General features: G+C 44.7%; 1 protein-coding gene across 5 annotated transcripts in view; it reads right to left on the reverse strand.

Moving 5' to 3' along the window:
- Window positions 1-16,200, reverse strand: part of MAP4K3 (mitogen-activated protein kinase kinase kinase kinase 3) — a 960,603-nt gene that overhangs the window by 492,322 nt on the left and 452,081 nt on the right. The window lies entirely within an intron of this gene.

Here is a 16,200-nt window from a genome sequence, read left to right on the forward strand (position 1 = left end):
TATGATTCTTTGTCATTTTTTGCCATCAATAACACTGAGAATATCAGTCTCTCGATAAAACAATACCAAAATTGTACTCAGAAGGATGCTTCATTGCAGCAGCCACTATGCAATTATGCACCAACTACCGCAGAGGGGTTATTAAAGATATTGAAATCAATTAAATCAGGTTCACCACATGATCCTTGTTGAGACATCGTCTTTTACAAAGTAGATCAAAAGGCAGGTGCTTCTATCTATAAACTTATCAATTTCACATTTTCATCAGGAGTGCTCCAAATGACATAGAAAAATGCTTACGTAAGATCACAATGAAACAAAACGTTGATCCAATCATTCAAGGCAATTTTCACCTTATTTCGATGCTGTCATTTGTTTCCTATGGGGGTCAGACTAGACTTGGAGCATTTTAGACTGTCACTTAATTTTGGTGGACTGAGTGGCAACAGATATTGGGGGTGTGCACTGCAATGGTTCCACTTGTTTCTTTCCAACTAAAGTTAACCTGTGGTTATGCCTCCCCGTAGATCATCTGTTTAAGTTTTGTACTGTGGGGACGAGTCCCACTCGTTTTAATATTTATGTGGCGCCATAAGCCAATGTAATTCATGAATACCAAAGTTTCTTTAACTTTAATTGTTAGGCAGATCACCCTCAAATTGTGAAATTAGACAAAGGTGGTGAAGTGGCAAAACTCAATTTTATTCAAGGCCTAAAAGCTGTGGCAGAATGGACGGTAGTAAAATATAAAAGAAAGGTGGTAATATCTGGAGGTTCACCATTCTGTTTTATAATTAATTGGTACCCAGAAAATCTTGGTCTCTACCCCATATCAGTACGCACTACCAGGAATTGAGGAGTGATTTTTGATGAGAAGCTTACCATTCTCACACAAATTACTCCAAAAAAAAAAAATCTTTTTTTTTTCTACCTGGTGATTTTAGGAAGATTATTCTAAAAAATTTTAAAAGGTCACCTATTGTATTATCCCGGTAACATTTAGCTCATGACTGGACTGTGCCAAGACACTGTGCTTGGTTTTACAATCCTATGCACTGGAAAGACTCCAGCTACTGCAAAAGTGTATTGCAAGCCTCTTTGCTGGGCCGTCACAGCAGGTTCACATTATCGTTAGGCATTGCACTGGCTCACAATAGAAAAATAAGAAAGAAAAGTTAGTGTATTATCCAGGAAGAATATTGAGCTCTGCATCATCCCATTCACTAAGGGTCACAAAGGTACGGAATCTTAGACAAGAAGATAGTTCATTTGCCTATCACTTTGCCATCAAGTGGAATCCCACTGCTGTAGACTTAAAGAAGGGAAGTCTGCCTCCTAACTTTTAGGAAAAAGCTCAAAATCTGGATACTCAGTACTGCTGCAACTTTAGTCTTTCTAATTCAGCACTCGGATGTAGGAAAGCATGAGCTAAAAGCAAGAAGCTGTTATTTCTAATGATCTCAAAGCATGAGCTACGAGATAAAAAAATAAGCTAATATTCCTAGAAAACTCATCAAGTTTTCCATGCCAGCAACCGAGATTTCTGGTAAATGAGAATGCTCATCTGGGAAACCATGATTTTTTTTAATGGTTCTAACTGCATTCACTGTCAGAGGGTCTCTTTCAATGGCTTGAATGTATTTGAGTTGTGTGATTGCGCAAAGAGTTTTTTGCAAATAAATGTGGAGCCTTGCAAGAACAGCAAACCTATACCTTTATGTGTGTCTTTTTTGGCACTGATGAAAAAAAATCCCCGTCTAAGACAATTAGATATTAGAGGTAGGTACATACGGATAGGCACCACAGATGTGTTTCCACAGCAGCTTACAACTTTGTGCTAAATGTATCCTGCCAAATGAAATGGAAGTACATTGAACTGATAATGATTGACTTCTACCATAAATTGCAAATACCTTCAGTGTTTATGGCACAGGAAGAAGAAAACTGCATCCTTCAAATTAGGTAGTCATCCTCTACTAACAGAGGAAGAATGCATCATATTGAACTTTATATCCCTGAAATCGTTATTAAAAGACTGAAAGTCAACTAATAATGTCTAGTCATTTTGAAATAGTGAATTAAATGGATTGAATATTTTGGTTGTGCTTTCTTCAACTGCCCCCTCATGGAGCAGAGAAAGAAAAATTGTACTTATCCAGTAGACATCTGTTCGTGGCATGTTATGCTATAGATTCACAAGCTCTGCATATGTTCTGCATATCTCCTGCAATCTAGTGTTGGGTTCGGAGTGTTACAAGTTGTTTTTCTTTGAAGATGCATTTCTGAGTCACTGGATAAAGTGACTCCTCTTCCTTGGTGATACTGCAGATGGGCATCAAGTCCTTTGTTAGATTGTTGCCTCTCCGGCAGGTGAGAGAGAGTACAGAGAAAGATGTCCATGCAAATGTATGTACATATGTATAAATATATACAAATATAAGATAACTGGAAAGGCCACAGGCATCGAGTGAGTAGGGAGGGCGCATTTGAATCTACAGCACTACATGCCACAAACAGATGTCTACTGGGTAAGTAACATTTTATGTTCAATGGCATGTGTGGCTCTAGATACACACGCTCTGCATAGACTGTAAAGCAGTCACTCCATGAAAACGGTGGCTAGCCTGTTGGATTTACAGTTGTATGAAAAAGTGTTCTTAGTTAAGCCTGTCTTACACTGGCTTGCTGGTGTGCTTGAATATCTACACAATAATGCTTTGTGAACATATGTGGTGTGGACCAAGTAATTCCTTTGTAAATGCAAACAAAAGGAATATTCCCTACGAAAGCCATAGTGACTTCTTTTTTCTTAGTAGAATGCGCTCTAGGAGTTACTGGTAACTTCCTTTTTGCTACCGCATAACAGGTTTGTATGCATTTACCTATCCATCTGGCAATACAATTTTTAGATATTAAGTCCTGCCAATGTAGTACATGAGCGCCCGTTTCACATCTAAAGTGAGGATGGCACTTTCTGCAACTACATCAGGCTGTAGGAGGAAAATCAGCAACTCAATGGTTTGACTGATATGGAATTGAGAAACCACTCTGGGTAAGAACCTTGGATTTGTACAAAGAACCACTTTGTCTCTGTGTATCTGAAAGAAAGTTTCTTCTAATGTTAAGGCATGGAGCTCACTAACATGTTTGAGTGATATAACTGTGACTCTGGATGCCACTTTCCAGCAAAGGAACTGAATAGGGTATGAATGAAGTGGCTCAAAAGGAGGTCCCATTAGCCTAGTGATCACAATACTAAGATTCCAGGATGGTGGCTGAAGGTATTCTGGGTGGAATGACTCATTTAAGGCCTTCCATAAGGCTTTAATGGATTCTGAACAGGGAAGTATGCTGTCTGTTCCTTAAATATGCAGCTATGACTGCAAGATGTAGACGAACAGAAGTGTAAGACAAGTTCGCTTTCTGCAAATGAAGCAAATAGCAAACAATGAAGCCCTTATGGGGTTAATGTGTTTGGTCTGACAGCAGCAAACAAAATGATTCCAATTTGCAGCATAACATACTCTAGCTGTAGGTCTACAAGCTTCCTTAAGAATGTTCATACATACGGAAGGTAAATGTAGATAACCAAACTCTATGACTTCAGGAGTCATATTGCATGGTTGAATGACTTTGGGTCTGGATGTCTGATGTCTTTATTCATGTGTGAGACAATATGGCCTCTTGTGGAGCTTCTCGTCGGGGACCAGCGATAGGTCCAGAAGTGTAGTGAAACATGGTTGTCGTGCCCAGGTGGAAGCTACAAGGATCATGGTGAGGGACATTTGCCTCATCTTTCGAACCAGGGATTGAATGAGCGGGAGAGGTAGAAAAACATAAGCAAATATCCCTGACCAGTTCATCCATAGTTTGTTGCCCTTGGAAAGAGGATGTGCATACCTGGATGCGAAGCTTGGGTATTTTGCATTTTCTGCTGTGGCGAAAAGGTCCATTTGAGGAGTTCCCCACTTTTGAAACTATTTTTGAAGGACTTCTGGGTGGAGTTGCCATTCGTGGACTTAGTGCATCCTGCTGAGCAGGGCTGCAAAGTTGTTGTCTGTTCCTGGGAGATACTCTGCCACTAAGTGATTGTGGTGGTGAAGAGCCCACTTCCATACTGTCTGAGTGAGTTGTGCCAACTGGGATGACCGTGTCCCCCATGTCTTTGTAGAGAATACATAGCTATCATGTTGACCATCCAGATTAATACAACTTTGTGTGACAGGTGATAAAGGAAAGCTCTAAAAAATACTGCCTGAAGCTCCAGATAATTTATGTGCACGATTGGGTGATTGAGATCTCAGAGGCCTGGCACTGGGAGATCCTGAATATGCGCACCCCAACCCGTCAAGAATGTGTCCATGGATATAATGAGCTGAGGCACGGGGTCTCGAAAGGCCACCCTTTCAATAAGTTGGTGGTGTTCCATCATTGCAGAGAGCAGTGAGTATGGCAGTCTAACAACACTAGATCCTTAAGGTGACCTTGTGACTGAGACCACTGACAAGACAGACACTGATGTAGGGGACACATGTGGAGTCTGGCAGGAGGAATGATGGCAATACAGGATGCCATCATCCGTAAGAGACCCATGACAGTCTTGACTGTGTAGGTGTGTTCTTCCTGAAATTGGAGAAGTATTAGCTGAAAATTGTGAATGTGTGATGGGTTGGGATATGCTAACCCCAACTGTGCATTGAAAATGGCTCCCAGATATGCCTGAATCTGAAGAGGTTGCAGATAGGATCTTAGAAAGTTGATTGTGAACCCTAACTTGTGAAGTAGGTCGGACTGACGCTGCTGTAGTGTGCTGGCTTCAATGAACCAGTCGTCTAGGTAAGGAAATACATAAATTGTTTGCCTTCTGAGATGTGCGGTGACTACAGCTAGGCACTTTGTAAATACTCTGGAAGTAGTTGTGATCTTAAAAGGTAGGACTTTGAATTGATAATGTTTTCCTGCCACCACACACTTTAGGTATTTCCAGTGTGCAGGTTGGATGGGTATGTGGAAGCAGGCATTTAAGTACAGGGCTGTCTCGAAATCGCCCTGTTGAAAGAAGACTAACCATGTGAAAGCGTTTTGAGAGAATGTAATCGGTTAAAGGTCTGAGATCCAAAATAGGTCTGAGTGTTCCGTCCTTTTTGGAGATTAGGATGTAAAGGGAGTATACCCCTGTTACCTGGTATTGCACTGGGACAGGATCTATAGCACCCTTGATGAGTAGGGATTGTACCTCTTCCTTTAGAAGGGTGAGATGTTTGTGAGATAACCTGTGGGAACGGGGGGGAATGTTTGGAGGTGTGGAAGTAAGCTCCAGAGAATAACCATGTTGGATAAAGGAGAGGAGCCATAGGTCCGATGTTATGTATGTCCACTGTGTATAGTAATCATGAAGTCGTCCCCCTATCGGTGTGGTGTCGGGTTTGGGGAATTGTATGTAGTCAGTGTTTAGCTGATGAGGCAGAGACATGGGTGGTATTGCTCTTGACTCAGCCTCTGTTATTATTGCCCTTGTAGGCTGAAAAAACCTCCAGACTAAGAGGTGGGGGTTGCCTTGGTTGGGAGGTAAGCAGTTACGAGGATTTTGCTTTATAACCACCTCTAAATGTTGGACGACGAAAAGTGCCTCTTTGCATCTGAGACTACAGTGGGCCCATGGCCCTAGCGGTGTCAGAGTCCTTTTTTAGCTTCTCAAGTGTGGAGTCCACCTGAGGGCCAAAAAGATGGTCCTTGTCAAAGGGCATGCTGTACGCCATTTATTGGACTTCTGGCTTGAAGCCAAAGCATCTCCTTATGAGTATGCTGGGTTTACCCCCATGTAGCTGTCTCTGCAGAATCTAATGCATGGTGTATTGAATTATTTGAGATTGTCTGTCCTTCGGAGACGATCTATTTGACCACGTTTACGGTGCTTATCTAGAAGATACTTGAGGAGCTCCTCCATCTCATTCCAGTGAGCCCAATCATGCCTTGATAGCAAGGCCTGCGAATTGTCAATGTGCCAATGGGTTGTTGCTTGTGCAGCAATTCTTTTGCCTGCCGCATCAAGCCTTTTACTCTCCTTAACCGGTGAAGGAGAGTCCCCTGTAGCTTGGCTGTCAGCACGTTTCCTTGAGGTGGTAGCCAATACTGAATCTGATGGGACCTGAGACCTGATATATGGAGGATCTGAAGGAGTAGGCTTGCACTTTCTGTCCACCCCTGGAGTTATAATCCTAACGCCGAATGACTCTTGAAAGATATCATCTTCATGACAAATCATGTCCAGAAGTATTGAAAGTAACCGAATATCTTTATGGATAGTGAGCAAGTCGAAAATGGAGTGCACAATTACACGGCTGAACCCGACGGTGGAGAGAAAACAATCTAACAAAAGACTTGATGCCCTCACACAGTATCACCGAGGAGTCACTCGATTCCATGACTAGGAAATGCTTCTTCGAAGAAAAACAACTTGTAACACTCCAAACCCAAAACTAGATGGCAGGAGATATGCAGAGCATGTGTATCTATAGCCACACATGCCATTTGAACATATGTTTTCCATTATTAGTCGGATGTAATCTGCTAACATGCTCTTTTCCCTTTGTCTTATAATTGAAGATCTGTTCATGAATTCTATAACGTATACATGTCTGACGTTTGTCCTGCTGAACTGAGGTTACATCTCTGGGGAGTTCCTGAAATGTCTTTCTAGTAATATGAATTGGTCAGAGAAATAGATACTTTGTCAGTTTGTAGTTGTTGTGGAGTCTCTTTGGACACAGCAGCCTTTGTTGCCTCGGGTACAATAAGAATGGACAACAGCTGTCAGGCCACCATGACAAAGGTGATTGCTGGTGTGTACTGCAACACAAATCTATGTACGGTATAAGGTGTTCCACCTTAGGTTTTCTCTTAGATGGAATTCCTCTACTGTATTACACCCTCTACTGTTAGGCGTCTTGTTGGAAATGGCCATTTCTGCAGGGTCATTCCCAAATGTTTTGCCCTCTTCCTCTTTTCGGACCCAGTTTTTGTTGGTTTCAGGTCTCTAGGCAAATTACCACTGCTAAACCCTGCATGTGCTCTCTCCTCTTGGTTTAGACATGGTTGGCATATCTAATGTACTTTTAAATCCCTATTATAGTGCACTATATGTGTCCAGAGCCTGTAAAGTAAGGTAGGCCCTAGTTAGCCCCAAGGGCAGAGTGTAGTATATTTGAAAAGTTGGACATGTACTTTGAAGTTTAACACATCTAGATAGTGAAAAACTCTTAAATTTCTTTTAAGTGTAATTTCCAATTGGGAAAAGATAGGAAAATGGTGTTTGGTGTCCTTGGACTCACAATTTAAAATCATAACGTATGGTGAAGTCAGGGTTTAAATTTCAAGTATGAAAATGCCACTTTTAGACAGTTGGCATTGGCTTTAATCATGCAGTGCCTCTGCCTTCCTCTGAATACACGTATGGGTGATAGCTGGGCTTTGCTCATTCCCTCTGGACAGCCACACACAATGGGAGTTTAGGTGTGACTTGATGGGCCTTAATGGGACATTAACTGGCTTGATGGGGGCAGAGCTTAGCACTGCCTCACATCTGAATAGACGTCCTAGCCACCTACAATAAGGCTTAACGACCCTGTATTGTCACTCCAGCCAGCATGGAGCCAGGACAGGGCAGGCAAGGCATCTGTATATTTCAAAAGAAGGCCTGGCTGATTTTCCCACCTTCCAGAACCAGGAAACCAGGAAACCGGACACCAAAATATAAATGCTGGACCCCAAAAACCACCAACTCACATTCTATTGGAACCAAGGACACTCTGACAGGAAGGACTGCTATGCTGCCATGAGGGGCTGCCATGCTGCAACTGCATTGCTGTGTTGGTCCACTGCCGCTGCTGTAGGACGGAATGCCACTTAGCTGTTTGCTATGCTGTGTCAGCCTGCTGTTTCTATCCTGTAGCGATAAGGACTGGCCTTATTCTCTACATCCTTGCAACTAATAATCCTTAAGGGCTTTTTGGCTTGCCCCCTGTTCTTGGGTAGTCTCGGGGAGATAAAAGATTGCTGCAACTCATCTGCTGCAGCACCTGTACTCTGCCATATGTGAGTCTACCCTGCCAAGGAGTGCTACCCCAGTCCTGGACCCATTGAAGTAGGCCTAAGAGGCTCTGTCTTCAGTGTTTTTTTATCGGAACTGATGCATAGCGACACCAATTCCCACAAAGCCTCGCCGCACAGCTCCCTAGGATCAATGCAATGTGAGGCCAATGTCCGCGAAAGCCTCACTGCACAGCATCTGGGAACCGATGCCAGATGACGCGAAGCCTCGCAAAACAACACCATACAAACTGTGCACTAGGACTTAAGGTACCGTGTTCAGTGGGCCCTAGTGAGTCCCTGTAGTAGGCCCACACTTCTTTGCGGTCTGTCCTTGTCCAGCGTGACCAGATAACCACTGTTGGCACTTTGCGCTTCTATGTAATATAGGTCATCTAAATCTTTATAACTGCATATCTGAAGATCTACTATTTGGGTTTTTCTTGTTTTGGTCCTGGTTTACTCAGATACTCTCTATTTTTCTAACCTGTGTTGTTCTTTTGTGGTGTCTTCTGCTGTGTTACTGTAATGAAGTGTTGCACAAATACTTTACACATTGTCTCTTAAGTTAAGCCTGACAGCTCTGTGCCAAGCTACCATGGGGTGAGCACAGATTAAATTTAATTAAATTGGAGGCATTATTGGCTTGGGGCTTTTTGACACCAGCAGAACCCTTTAGGCTCCGAAAGAACGTTTCCACATAATAAACACTCCTCTTGCAGCCTTTCCAAGTACCACTCATCAGGGGTTAGACTAACGCATTTTAGTGTGTCCACATCACTGCAGAAAAATGCATTCATCATGCATTTAGAGCACCACGCTGATCACCCCACGAGTAGTGCTGAACAAGGGGCCACTTTCAAGAAGCTATGGCACTGGCAATGAGTGTGCTGTGCTGACGTCTAGAAATACACTATGACCTCTTAATAATTAGCAATCCGACATGGACAACTCTCACTGAACTCTGTATTATTATTGGCATCGGGGCTTTAATCATGCTGTGCCCAGCTGCCTCTCACGCCAGTATACCCACGTAGTCTGTCAGCACATGGCTGGTTAAGAAACGAACAATCCATTATCTGTAGATGGCAGTGACTGTCCTCATGTGGAGCAGAGCTGCCCTTACCTGTTGCTTCCCGGCAGAGGCGCTGGATGTCAAGAGTCCTGGTGTGCAACAAAAAGTGAAGTCTGGATTGAGCTAATGCAGAATCTTCTGTTCTCTGGACTAAGTGCTGAAACTTGTGTAGAATCCACAGTTTATTTTATTCACCATGGGGATAGTATTGCACAGGAAATGCCACAAGTGGAGTATCCTGGATTTATCCCTTTCTGAGGATTTCAGGTTAAGCACATCTCATAATATGGTCCTAGGATAGCCAGGGCCAAAGGTCAAAATGTCCTTCACTCCTTGTCTCCTATGTGGAAGGATGAGGCACCAAAGGTGCTTACAACACAAAAAACTAGTCATTTAAAGTAATAGGTGAATGGTTCCCACACTGTTGAGGTACTTTAATGCAGGCAATCATTGACTGCTACCTTGTGTTTTCTTTTTTTTGGATAGGGTGTCACTAGTTATCGATCGTGGTAAAAAATCATTCACCAACACAAGGCACAGATTTATAAAATGGAAAAACATTTGGGAAACATAGGTGCCAGGTTACCTATGCCTCAGTAAAGATAGGCATAATTAGGATCTGAAAACAACAGGAACATAGCATCTGCTCTCAGGCTGATTCAACCTTGTCGCATTTTATACTAAGTGGGCCCTTTCCGATATTTGCTTCACTATACTTGAACTCACTATAAAGTGACTCAATATGTCACACATAAGTCAGTGAAATGTCACTCATAAATGCACTGGAAATCTGTAAATGCCACACATAGGCAATATGAAAACTTGACAGTTATGCTCTTGTGCATTCTCTGCAGCACTGTTCTCGTTGGGCCTCCTTCCTACAATTTGCTTGGAGGCATCATCCAAAGAGCTCAAAGAGCAACAATCAAAACTAGATCTACACTAGTAGATTGGAATATGGGCTTTTGCACTAGATGATTACGTACTAGGTGTTAGAAAAAGCATTATTACTTTGGGTGGGAGAGAACCCTCCTCAATGAATAATCACAACCCTTCTCAAATTGAACTCCCAAAGTCGTTAGATTAAACTGAGCTCAACACCTTGCTAGCTATGGCACAGAGACAGGATAAATGTAGGACAATGTGTACACTATTTATACAGTAACAAAACAGTAGTAAAATAAAAGAAAAATAGAGTAACCTTTAATAAACAAAATTACACCAAAATGAAAAAAAATCAACCAGAGATAACTCTAATTTTTAAATAGACATTGTAAGGCCCAATTTAAAGCTGACCACAATGAAGCTGAGTCCTGAAACAGCAGCCAAGTTTGCCCTGGTCAAAAGTTTTACCTTCTGATTTAGGGCCCGATTTAGAGCTTGACAGTAATGCCATCAATTTGCAGTGGGTCTAAGTACTCCGTCAAGCTGATGGCGTACTGCCAGCCATACTTAGATGTATTGCGGCTGAGCCACCAACCACCACAACAGAGTGCTCTTCCTTGCCGTCGGGCTGCCGAGTTCCCACATACCATATTTAGAGGCTACAGTTGAACAGGTGGTGTACTGGCGGCACATTGCTGACGGAGGGAGAACGCGCGGGATACAATGGGCATCGTAAAATGGCAGTGGCTGTGGAATAGAGGTAGGTCACACACACAAACACTGTATGTAGGAAGTTGGCTCTGTATGTGCTATTTCAAAGTAAGGAATAGCATGCACAGAGTCCAAGGGTTCCCCTTAGAGGTAAGATAGTGGCAAAAAGAGATAATACTAATGCTCTATTTTGTGGTAGTGTGGTCGAGCAGTAGGCTTATCAAAGGAGTGGTGTTAAGCATTTGTTGTACATACACACAGGCAATAAATGAGGAACACACACTCAGAGACAATTCCAAGCCAATAGGTTTTTGTATAGAAAAATATATTTTCTTAGTTTATTTTAGGAACCACAGGTTCAAATTCTACATGTAATATCTCATTTGAAAGGTAATGCAGGTAAGTACTTTAGGAACTTCGAATAATCACAATAGCATGTATACTTTTTACATAAAACACATGTAGCTATTTTAAAAGTGGACACTGCAATTTTCACAGTTCCTGGGGGAGGTAAGTTATTGTTAGTTCTTGCAGGTAAGTAAACCACCTACGGGGTTCAGATTTGGGTCCAAGGTAGCCCACCGTTGGGGGTTCAGAGCAACCCCAAAGTTACCACACCAGCAGCTCAGGGCCGGTCAGGTGCAGAGGTCAAAGAGGTGCCCAAAACACATAGGCTTCAATGGAGAGAAGGGGGTGCCCAGGTTCCAGTCTGCCAGCAGGTAAGTACCCACGTCTTCGGAGGGCAGACCAGGGGGGTTTAGTAGGGCACCGGGGGGGACACAAGTCCACACAAAAAGTACACCCTCAGCAGCGCGGGGGCGGCCGGGTGCAGTGTGCAAACATGCGTCGGGTTTGTAATGGTTTTCAATGGGAGACCAAGGGGTCTCTTCAGCGGTGCAGGCAGGCAAGGGGGGGGGGCTCCTCGGGGTAGCCACCACCTGGGCAAGGGAGAGGGCCTCCTGGGGGTCACTCCAGCACTGGAGTTCCGATCCTTCAGGTGCTGGGGGCTGCGGGTGCAGGGTCTTTTCCAGCCGTCGGGATGTTAGAGTCAGGCAGTCGCGGTCAGGGGGAGCCACGGGATTCCCTCTGCAGGCGTCGCTGTGGGGGCTCAGGGGGGACAACTTTGGTTACTCACGGTCTTGGAGTCGCCGGAGGGTCCTCCCTGAGGTGTTGGTTCTCCACCAGTCGAGTCGAGGTCGCCGGGTGCAGTGTTGCAAGTCTCACGCTTCTTGCGGGGATTGCAGGGGTCTTTAAATCTGCTCCTCTGTAACAAAGCTGCAGTCTTTTTGGAACAGGGCCGCTGTCCTCAGGAGTTTCTAGTCTTTCTTGAAGCAGGGCAGTCCTCTGAGGATTCAGAGGTCGCTGGTCCTGGGGAAAGCGTCGCTGGAGCAGGTTTCTTTGGAAGGCAGGAGACAGGCCGGTAGGACTGGGGCCAAAGCAGTTGGTGTCTTCTTTCTTCTTCTGCAGGGGTTTTCAGCTCAGCAGTCCTCTTCTTCTTGTAAGTTGCAGTAATCTAAATTCTTAGGTTCAGGGGAGCCCTTAAATACTAAATTTAAGGGCGTGTTTAGGTCTGGGAGGGCAGTAGCCAATGGCTACTGTCCTTGAGGGTGGGTACACCCTCTTTGTGCCTCCTCCCAAGGGGAGGGGGGCACATCCCTAATCCTATTGGGGGAATCCTCCATCTGCAAGATGGAGGATTTCTAAAAGTCAGAGTCACCTCAGCTCAGGACACCTTAGGGGCTGTCCTGAGTGGCCAGTGACGACTCCTTGTTTTTCTCATTATCTCTCCTGGACTTGCCGCCAAAAGTGGGGGCTGTGTCCAGGAGGCGGGCATCTCCACTAGCTGGAGTGCCTTGGGGCATTGTAACACGAAGCTTGATCCTTTGAAGCTCACTGCTAGGTGTTACAGTTCCTGCAGGGGGGGAGGTGTGAAGCACCTCCACCCAGAGCAGGCTTTGTTTCTGTCCTCAGAGAGCACAAAGGCCCTCACCGCATGGGGTCAGAAACTCGTCTCTCAGCAGCAGGCTGGCACAGACCAGTCAGTCCTGCACTGAACAATTGGGTAAAATACAGGGGGCATCTCTAAGATGCACTCTGTGTGCATTTTTTTAAATAAATCCAACACTGGCATCAGTGTGGGTTTATTATTCTGAGAAGTTTGATACCAAACTTCCCAGTATTCAGTGTAGCCATTATGGAGCTGTGGAGTTCGTTTTTGACAGACTCCCAGACCATATATTCTTATGGCTACCCTGCACTTACAATGTCTAAGGTTTTGCTTACACATTGTAGGGGCATAGTGCTCATGCACCTATGCCCTCACCTGTGGTATAGTGCACCCTGTCTTAGGGCTGTAAGGCCTGCTAGAGGGGTGACTTACCTATGCCAGAGGCAGTGTGAGGTTGGCATGGCACCCTGAGGGGAGTGCCATGTCGACTTAGTCATTTTCTCCCCACCAGCACACACAAGCTGGCAAGCAGTGTGTCTGTGCTGAGTGAGGGGTCCCTAGGGTGGCATAAGACATGCTGCAGCCCTTAGAGACCTTCCCTGGCATCAGGGCCCTTGGTACCAGGGGTACCAGTTACAAGGGACTTACCTGGGTGCCAGGGTTGTGCCAATTGTGGAGACAATGGTACATTTTAGGTGAAAGAACACTGGTGCTGGGGCCTGGTTAGCAGGGTCCCAGCACACTTCTCAGTCAAGTCAGCATCAGTATCAGGCAAAAAGTGGGGGGAAACTGCAACAGGGAGCCATTTCTTTACACTGTACCTTAGCCATATGTGCCCCTCAGACACAACACACTACACAACACACCACATACACCCCACTATCCATTGCCATTCCACCACAACATGTACATGCTGAAAACACAAATTGCATACATCCATGACACAACATACACACACTATTGAAACTACACACACACAGGACACAACCACGACAACTAACACAACTACACAAACACACACACAATATCACAATCACACACATCACAACAACTCACCTGAATGTTAAATACAGCAACAAAACACAACCAAACATACATAACAGCAGACCCACATGCAAGTGACACACAATATGACACAACCACATCACCCAATACAACACCCTCCATCTCAGCCAGCCAATCTGATTGCACATACACGTACTGACTGGCTCATGTGAGTGGGACGTTTTTGTGTTGTCAGCATTCATTTGGCAATAAATACTGACGCCATAATGACAGTTGGCCATGTGTGCGTTATATGACTTGTACCAGTGTTTCCCCATCCATGTCTGTCAAAATTGTCTTCCTGACATATGCAAGTCACAGTAATTTTACAAAAGTTACTGTGACATGTATACGACTGCAGTGGTCCCTAACTTATGTGCAGTGACCATGCAACTTATATAGGCAAAGCAGAGTCCCTACCTTCGAGTCCGGTGACGGGTGGGGGTTGTGTTTTCTCCGTGGTCCAGTGACAGCAGCAACAGAAGGTTGTCCTGCGTGTCCAGTCGAAAACAAAAGTGGAAGGGTAAGTTTTTACTTCATTTCCCCCCAAGTGTGCTAACTCAGGTGTGGAGGTCTGACCGTCACAGTTGGTTTGAAGGTAAGGCACACAGAAATCTACTTGCTAGTAAGAGTGGCTGGAGTTCCGCCACCAGCCGTTATTTTCCAACAGCGCCGATGACACAGGTGGAGATTCCTGGCTAAGCCGGCAGGACTCGGGCAGGCTGTTGCCTATGGGGCCCCCAACATGAGGTGGGTGGACCGCCAAGCCGGCGGACGGGTTTTAGGTCGAAAATTGACAACAGGGCCGTTACTGGCAAGATCTAAATCAGGCCCTTAGTCTTTTAAGTCCCAATACACCATAAGTGAACATTTCTACAGCCCTCCAGGACCGCAGGGGAGGCTCACAGTGTGCCACGCAAGTGCTGGGGGAAGTCCAGGTTCAGTTGCCACTAGTCAGCTGCATACTTCCAGGAAACGGCCTCTTGTAGGCTGTAGTCTCCCTGTAGCTAACATGAGGTCAGATAACTGACAGGGGGATCAATGGCGTTGTCCTCAGTGCAAGAAGGAGCAGCTACAGTCTTTCATGACTCCTCTCAAGTCACAGACAGCAGGCCTAGTCCTCTCCAGACCTACAGCAAGACTAGAATGTATTCTGAAGTGGGTGCCTAGAGATGCCAAATTTTGCCTGGCACGAGCTAGTGGGAGGGGGACTCCAGGTCCCTCTGTAAACAATGGGGTAAAGTTCCCAGGGCCAATCATACACACTTTTTCTGTAGTTTCTTTATGCCTTGTTCAAATAGGCCCAAGATGCATTTCAGGATAGTGAAAGTGTTCAGCCACACTACACTTGGGCCCAGGGTGGGAGTGTGGGGTGTGTGGTTTGTAGTGTGTAGTGTGTAGTGTGTAGTGTGTGTAGTGTGTGTGTGTGTGCGCATGTGTGTGTGCGCATGTGTGTGTGAGAGAGAGAGAGAGAGAGAGACACAGAGCGAGAGAGAGACAGAGAATGAGAGAGGGAGAGAGTGTGTTTGTGTGTGTGTGCGTGTGTGTGTAATTGGGGGCAGTGTAATATCTTTATTCTAGTGTACTCCAACATGAAACACTAAATACCAGCTAGGATCAGGTCCTGTACACACAGTAAACCTAGGGACAAGACATTTGTAGGTCCAAACCAGGGCCCTTCAGAAACCCAATAGGGATACACAAGCACTGTCCTGACATCCTAATCTCTCCCTTTGAAGTGCACCCCAAGGTTAACCCAGCCGACCTGTTTAACAGGATTTGATACTCAAGCAGGATGACACTGTAGTGACAAAAATGTTGCTCACAGTCCCCCATCTTGCATATTCTACGGAGTTCAGAGAAGTCACTTCTTCCCAATAGGTCAGCTTATTGTTTGCTCCACAGAGGTATTCACACCTTTTTGCACACACCTATTCAAGGCTATTCACTGGCTAAGTGAATCTGGAGTGCCAATGCAGATTAACCTCCGGGAACCTCAGGGGGAATTAATATCTTATTATATATAATCTTATTTTTCTAGCTGGTCCTTCGGTATTTTAAACTGTACTCTGTTTTTTACATATGGCAGGTGGGCCTGCCACTGTGAAAATACCTTTCAGTGCCTAATCAATTTAAGGACACAGTAATATTAACATTGTACATATCCCACCTTTAAATACCAAGGTTTCAACCTCATGGACTACTAGGCTTACATGGCATGACTTACTAAAATTTACCAGGGCGGTTGTTACATGTGAAAAATGGTTATTTAACAGGGATTGCAGTCCATATTTTACACTGTTAAAATAAGGCTATTGCGGTTGGCCTAAAGCCATGTTTGAACTGCCACTATAGTGATTTTTACAAGAGGTGCTGTGGTTTACTAGTGGCACTTAACCTCGAGGCCTTTGGTACACTTCGTACCATATACCAAGGACTTATAGGCAAG

This window comes from Pleurodeles waltl, chromosome 5, assembly GCF_031143425.1.
Source record: "Pleurodeles waltl isolate 20211129_DDA chromosome 5, aPleWal1.hap1.20221129, whole genome shotgun sequence".
Classification (NCBI taxonomy): Eukaryota; Metazoa; Chordata; class Amphibia; order Caudata; family Salamandridae; genus Pleurodeles; species Pleurodeles waltl.